The sequence below is a fragment of the Pithys albifrons genome, chromosome 26, assembly GCF_047495875.1.
Source record: "Pithys albifrons albifrons isolate INPA30051 chromosome 26, PitAlb_v1, whole genome shotgun sequence".
NCBI lineage: Eukaryota > Metazoa > Chordata > Aves > Passeriformes > Thamnophilidae > Pithys > Pithys albifrons.
In genome coordinates, this window is record NC_092483.1 from 1,701,077 (window position 1) to 1,708,030 (window position 6,954).

A 6,954-nucleotide genomic window follows, 5' to 3' on the forward strand; every position below is an offset into this window, starting at 1 on the left:
TTTCTCTTTTCTGTATAAATACATATAGTTAGTTTCAGCATAGACCTAGCTTCGGAAGTTTTTTTTCCTCTCTCCCTCTTCTTTTCCCCTTAGCTAGTTGGGGGGAGGAAGAACCCTTTTCACTCTGTCTTGGACAGTTAGTGTTTTGCCAGCTCAACCCAGGACACGGCCAAACCTCCGTGCTTAATTCTGTAAGTTCTCGTCTCGTTAGCTCCCTCTGAGAACCAACCAGATCATACCAATTTCTTAAAATATGTCCCAGAGGTGTATCGTCAGGGACTTCACTACATAAAGAATATAGGACACCCATCTTCTGGGCAAGCCCCTGCTATTAAGGGAGAACAGATGTCCTTTTTCCCCCTTTCCCACTCCATAGAACTTTTAACAGTTCTTAGGGCGTTGCCCCTCTGCAAATGGAGTGGTCTTGTTGGGCTAATACTAGTTCTGGACTCTTTCCAGAACTCCCGGGCGGCAATATTGGACAGCTGTCACTTTGTACCAATTATGAGCGAGTTCAGAGATAAAGAGAAGAAGAATGCAGAAACAGGAAAGCAATTAGGGGAAGAGAAATTCAATGACCCAGGTCTTTTCGCTCGCTCAACAATCGGGAGGTCCGCCCAACTCAGACCTCCGTCTTTTGCCCCTTACGAGGCTTATAGATTTGCCCAGGTGTTTCAATGTGTCTGTGTGTGTGTGTGTGTGGCTCGGCTTCGCGAACGAAAATTTGGGAAGGGCTGTCCCCACGTGGGTGTGCCCTTCCAGCCTGCGCAGTGGATTTTTAGGTGAGGCTCAGCGTGCGCAGAACTGGCCCCACCGTTTAAGTCCTGAGGTTCATCTGCCACGGCCGAGCAAGCTTGGACAGTGCCAGTGAAGTCCTCAGGACTAGAACCTACAGCACCTGGTATTTCCCAGGAGGTCTCCCATCCAAGTACTCATCCGGGGCTGACCCTGCTTTAGCTTCCGAGATCTGACAGGATCGGATGTCAGGGAGGCATTTAACTAGTCCAGTCATGCAAATAACCCTCTATCTTACCTCCTATAAACAGTCCGTTGGAGCCGCAGGGACAGTGCCTCCTGGCCGAGATGGAAAGGAAACCTCCCAATGTTCGTGCCGGCAGGTGGAGGGTCTTCCTTTCGGTGGTAATCACTCGATCAGGTGTGAATTGCCCCAGGCGTCTCTGGGTCCCGGCGGAGTCGCCAAAACTGATGCCTGTAGATTGCGTACCCCTGTGAACAGAGACACACTGCAGACAAGTTAATGGAGAAAGATATAGGGTTTTATTAGAAGGACCTGCCGCGATCAAACCCAAGGGGGTTTGACCCTATGGTCAGGAAGTCACAGGGGTTTATACCCCTCACGGACATCCAATCAGAAGTTCCCATTTCTTTCTAATGCCCACCCAAAAGTCCTGCCAATCTGCCCCCTTCGTGATGGGGGGGGGCAGTTAGGCCTTCTTCTGTTGTTTGTCTTCTGTTATCTTGCAGGTGTCTGCTGAAAAACAGCTCGGCCTTGACAAAGCCTGCTAGCTGGTGGGAAAGACACTTTAATATTCAGACTTAAGATCAGGGCAACTCAGCAAAGACTCTATGTAACCGAGGGAGATGGGTTTTTGGACCTGAGAGACGACTCCACAGGAGTTAGCAGCAACAGGCCACTTTATTCATACGCACACACACTTATATACATCTTTAAGACTGTAACCTTCCGCAGGTGATGACACTTCGGCACTGATTATTGGCTAACAATGCTGTTTACATTGCAAAGCCCCTCATAATTGGCTGACCATGCACATCTGCTGAGAAAGTCGGCAGCAGCCATTTCTGATTTCATTAATTAGTTCTTAAGGCTACAGCACTAATTTACATAGGCAGTTCAGCATATGGCTTGCTTTTTAGGTGAAATACCATATAAAATTCCAACAGGACCCATTTCCATTCCCCCCCCCCCACTTGGTTTGGTCCATCTGCCTGATGGCAGGAGGGGCAGGGGCATTTCCTTAGGGGTCCAAAGGGTGCAACTCACCAGTCAATTTCCCGTTCACTTTCCCTCATGCTTCTCAGCCTCTACCTCTTGCTTGAGCTCTGCCACAAGGCACAGCAAACCATTCACCTGCTGTCATCACATGCAGGTGCCTCTCACATTGTCCTCTGGTACTAATGCCAGGATCGAACAGTCTGTGCAGCCAGAGACCTGAATGGCTGCGTCCTTCTTGGAGGGTTCTGTCTGTGTTAACACACTCCTAGTGACAACAGCAGCAACAGCTTTCAAGTTTTTGGACACAATTACTGCCTTTAGTTGGGTTGAGGGGGGTGAGTGGGGAAAGCAAAGCTCACCTGAGAGAGCTGGGAGATGTCTGTGCCCTGCCCAACAGAGCTGGGAGGTGTCTGTGCCCTGCCCCAGAAAGCTGAGAGGTGTCTATGCCCTGCCCCAGAGAGCTGGGAGGTGTCTGTGCCCTGCCCAACAGAGCTGGGAGGCATCTGTGCCCTGCCCAACAGAGCTGGGAGGTGTCTGTGCCCTCCTGCTCACCCTGCCTGTGCCAACTGCCGTGCCACACCATCACTGCTCTGCCACGCTGCTGTTTCCCAGCTCCTGTTCCCTGCGCTCTGGGTCACTCATGCTCCCTGGAGAAGTTTTCAAAGCCTTCTCTAGCACCTGCAAAGGAGCCTGTCCCATCCCTCACTCACCTGAATTGGTTCCTGAGGAGCAGCCAAGCCTGGGCAGAAATCCTGGTTTGGGGGAAAAAACAGGTGTGAGTGTGTTGGGTTGGGGGTTTCTCCTGCCCAAGCCCATCTCTAGAAGTCACCGGGCATCCTCTGTCTGGAAAAAGATCCAAAACGCCATGATTCAACCCAGAAAAATCTAAACTACCAAGATTCAGGCAAAAACACCCTCAGAAATATCGAGCTGAAGCCCCCCCAAATCTCCAAAAGGTCAAGATTCAACCAAAAAGTACTCCACAATGTGAAGATTCAACAAAACGCCCTCAGTCTGGTTGGCCCCCGAGGCTGCCCCAGGGCACAAGGACAGGGAGCGGCTTGGGCCCCTGACACGTGGGTGGCTCTTTGTGCAGCCGCACGGCCATTTAGAGCCACCAGCGCGGCCCCGACCGGGCCACAGGGACCGGGGGCTCCTTCCTCTCCCAGCTCCCCCCTCTCCGGCCTCTCGGAGGTCCCCCCTTCTCCAGAACCCGGGTCAGGCTCGCACGGCTCTCCCAGCTCTGCGCTGCCGCCGAGCCCTGCGCTTCCCCCTCGCTCCAAGGTTCGGCCCTTTCAGGGATCGAGTGATGGGGGACACGGAGGGATCCCCACTGGATTCCGCTCCCGCCGCCCCCTCCCCTGATCCCCCTCTCCCAGCCCGTTCCCACCGTGCCCCCCACCCACCCACCCACCCACCCGAGAGCTCCGCCCGCGGCCGCCAAGATGAATCAGAAGGAGGGGCGGGAGGATGGGGAGGGATAAAGGCGGGGCAGGAACGGGAACAGGCTCAGGATCGCCCATCCCGCACAGAGCATGTGACCGGGAAAGGGGAACTCGTCCCGAACATCTTGGTCGGGGGGTTGTTTGTTTGTTTGTTTCCCGTGTGGAGTTGCGGGGGGAATGTTTGGGTCTTTCAGGACTCCAAAGCTGAGCCGCAAACAGTCCTTGAGGAGATATTAAGCGTTCCCGGGGGATGTTTTTTAGGTGGTCCCGGTTGGGCTGTGGAGGCGGGGGGATGCGGCCCCCCCCCAGGTGGGGATCGGTGTTCCCGGGTCAGGCATCGCCACCTCCATCGCCAGCCAGGACCGGCGGGGCAGGGGCTGGTCCGGGGGACACGGATGGACACGACACAGCGGGGTTGGGGACCCCCGGGAGAGCCAGGGATGGGGGGTGGGACCCCCGGAGAGAAGAGAGCGGAGGGGGGCGATAGCGGAGCTGGGGGACCCCCGACAACCTGGAGGGGGAGCACGTGGGGGGCATGGAGAGAGGGGAGACTCTGGACATCCCGGAAAAATGGGGGAGACTGGAGAGAGGAGACCGTCGGGATTGCTGGGACCCCCATCAGCCTGGATAGAGGGGACTCACAACCCCAAAGTGGAGAGACCAGAGAGACAGAACCTCAGGAAGGGGTTTTGGGGCTGAATCTTGGTGGTTTGGAGGTTTTTAATGGACACTGACTGACAATGTGGGAAGAGGGGATTTCATGATTTTAAACCTGTGGCAGGAAGTCCCTCCCTGGAATGTGACCAAGAAAACAATATCCTATTTGTAAATGTATCAGTATGTGTTAATCCCCAAATTAACATCCTGATGGTGAGGCAACCACAGGAGTCAAATGACTGTCAGTCAATCTCTTTATACTCTAAAGGTCCAGTCCCCTTCACAGGGGCAGGTTCTTCCAAGGTAACCCCTCCTGGAATGTGTGTGTGGAGATTCCTCCCTTGGGTGGGGACCCCCTCAAGGTCAGTCCTAGAGGCTGAGAGCAGAGATCTCCCCAGGAGCCTTGGGCTGAAAGAGCTACATAGATTGCTAATTAATAATTCTTTCTTTTTCAATAGCTTTAGTATGATTGCTTCAAGAATTGCTTTAATGTAGTGCACTGTCCTGTCTAACCGTAGTTACTGTAGTTTTAGCATTTATATTGTGTAGCAAATAATTTTGATTAACATCTTTTATCTCATAATTTGTAATAATAAATAATTCATTTTTATAAACTTTATCTAAGCTTTCCCCTCCCCCAGCCATAGAGCACCCACTTTCCCCCCCAGCAGTCCCTTTTTCCAACCCCCTCTGCCCAAAGACCTCCATGGTCCACCTCGCTGCCCATTCCCCTTTAAAGTAAAAAATGTGGATTTTTTTGAGCTCCCAAGGGTATGGCGCAAGAGTCAAAGACGTGACCTTCATAGAAGTATCGTCAGTGCTCTAAACTTTATTTACCAAAACACACACACTTATCACATACTTCTTGAGTCCACGAATAGTACAAGAATATTATTGGTTAATGGCTATGGTTTGCTTTCTTTACCACACAACTTGATTGGTACTTTTTGGTACTTTTCTCTAAACTATGCCTCACTGTATCACTGTTTCTGCCTGCTTTTTCCAGCAGCTGCTGCATACCTATATTGTTTACTGCTCTTCTTGAAGCAGGCTCAAGGATGCAGGGGCCTTCTTTCCCTTTTCTTAGGCTGGGTTGTGCATACAGGCTTCTAATAGCACACTGTGGCCTGTGCTATTAAAATATTCCTCAACAAATCCACTTTTTTCTTTTTGTACAACCCAGGCTTGGTTAATTGTCTTCAACACTAGCCATTTCATACAACCTAAGGCACAGCTAAGCACAAGCAAGCAGATTAAAATAGTATATAAACACCCAACACCTTGCTTAAGTAAATTTTGTAGCCACCCGGTAATGCTCAACGATTTAAGCCAATCACTGAGGGGAGAAGTTGAAACTGTCAGTTGTTTGAAACCTTCCTATAATTGCTCAAGGCTTTTATGTATAGATTGGGAATGATCAGATAGATTCATGCAACGGATTACTTCATGGCCTTGAGCTAACAGCAGGAAGTCTATGGCTGCCCTACTTTGCAAAACTGCATGCTTGATGTTATTCATGAGTGGTTAATTTTGAAAGGGGTTTTGGCATGACGTTTAGTTCTTTGCTGTTTAACAAGCTAATTGTTAAATTAACTTTAAAGATTTTATGGTGTCTTTGGGTGTTGCTACAGAGAGACAAAAAGATTTTTTTTTTAGTTTTGTTAGCAATTAAAGCAATAAAACTAAAATAACTATATTGTTTTGAAAATTGAATAACAAATCTTAGCTTTTTAACTAAAAATTAAAAGCTGATGATGTTACTATTAGCTTTTTTATATAGTCTTTTAGCTATTTTAAATCTGCATGAAAAGACACTCACTGATCTGAAAAATTCAAGCAGCACATCAATTCTTTAAAACTAAGGCTTTGAGCTAAAACCTGTGCTAAAAGCAAGGAAAATTAAAAGCGGCTTTAATTTGCAATAATGCATACTTAATACTTATCTAAATTAGTGGTAAGACAAGGCATTTACATTCTGCACGTAGTTTTTTGGTCTTTAAAGATGCATTCATCAGTTATTACAAACATCAGAGAATACACACACACTCTGTTATTCTGACAATTTTTCTTTCTTTGTAATTGTGCCACAAAAATGACAATAGCGCTTCAGCATGGGCCTTTAGGAGAAGGCTACTGTATCTGATGTTAACTGCAGCACAACTGTCATCATCACAAAATTCACAAAAAAAAAATTATAGACAATTTTTAAAGCAATTTGTTTAGCTAACTTCATTTATTGTTTGTTGATCACTTGCTTTTTCACTTGTAGTTCTTTCACTTTTGCAACTTTTTTTTTCTATGGTTAAATACACTAATGTTCTCCTCCAATTTTTTTTTTAATTTTTTTTACTGTTGTTTCCCTTTTTTTATTTTCAGAACTAATAATTGAAATGCTGCTTTATTTGTAATATAGCAAGCTTAACTTTATATAGGAAAAGTACCAGTTAACAATATAGCCAAAGCTATAAATCTAACTTTATTTTAATGACTTAAACTTTTACTAAATTAACATTACTCTGGTAACTTAATTAACACTTCAACTTTTAACTTATTTTGCTTAACATTTTAACTTTTTAACAAATTAAAAACACTATTCTATTGTACTTAAAATCCTAATTTGTTAACAAATCTAAAATATTATTTTATTAGCTTAACTTAATTATCTTAAGAAAAGAAAAAACATTATTTTAACTGCTTAACATCATTATTTATAACAAATGAAAAACATTTTTGCTGGCATTGTCATTGATGCATCAAGAAAAACTTAAAAACTTTAACAGAAATATAACAACATTACACAACATTATTACTATAAACTGGTTATGTTGCATTGAGTTTTATATTTATAAAACCAGATTTTAACACTTTTAAGTTTTG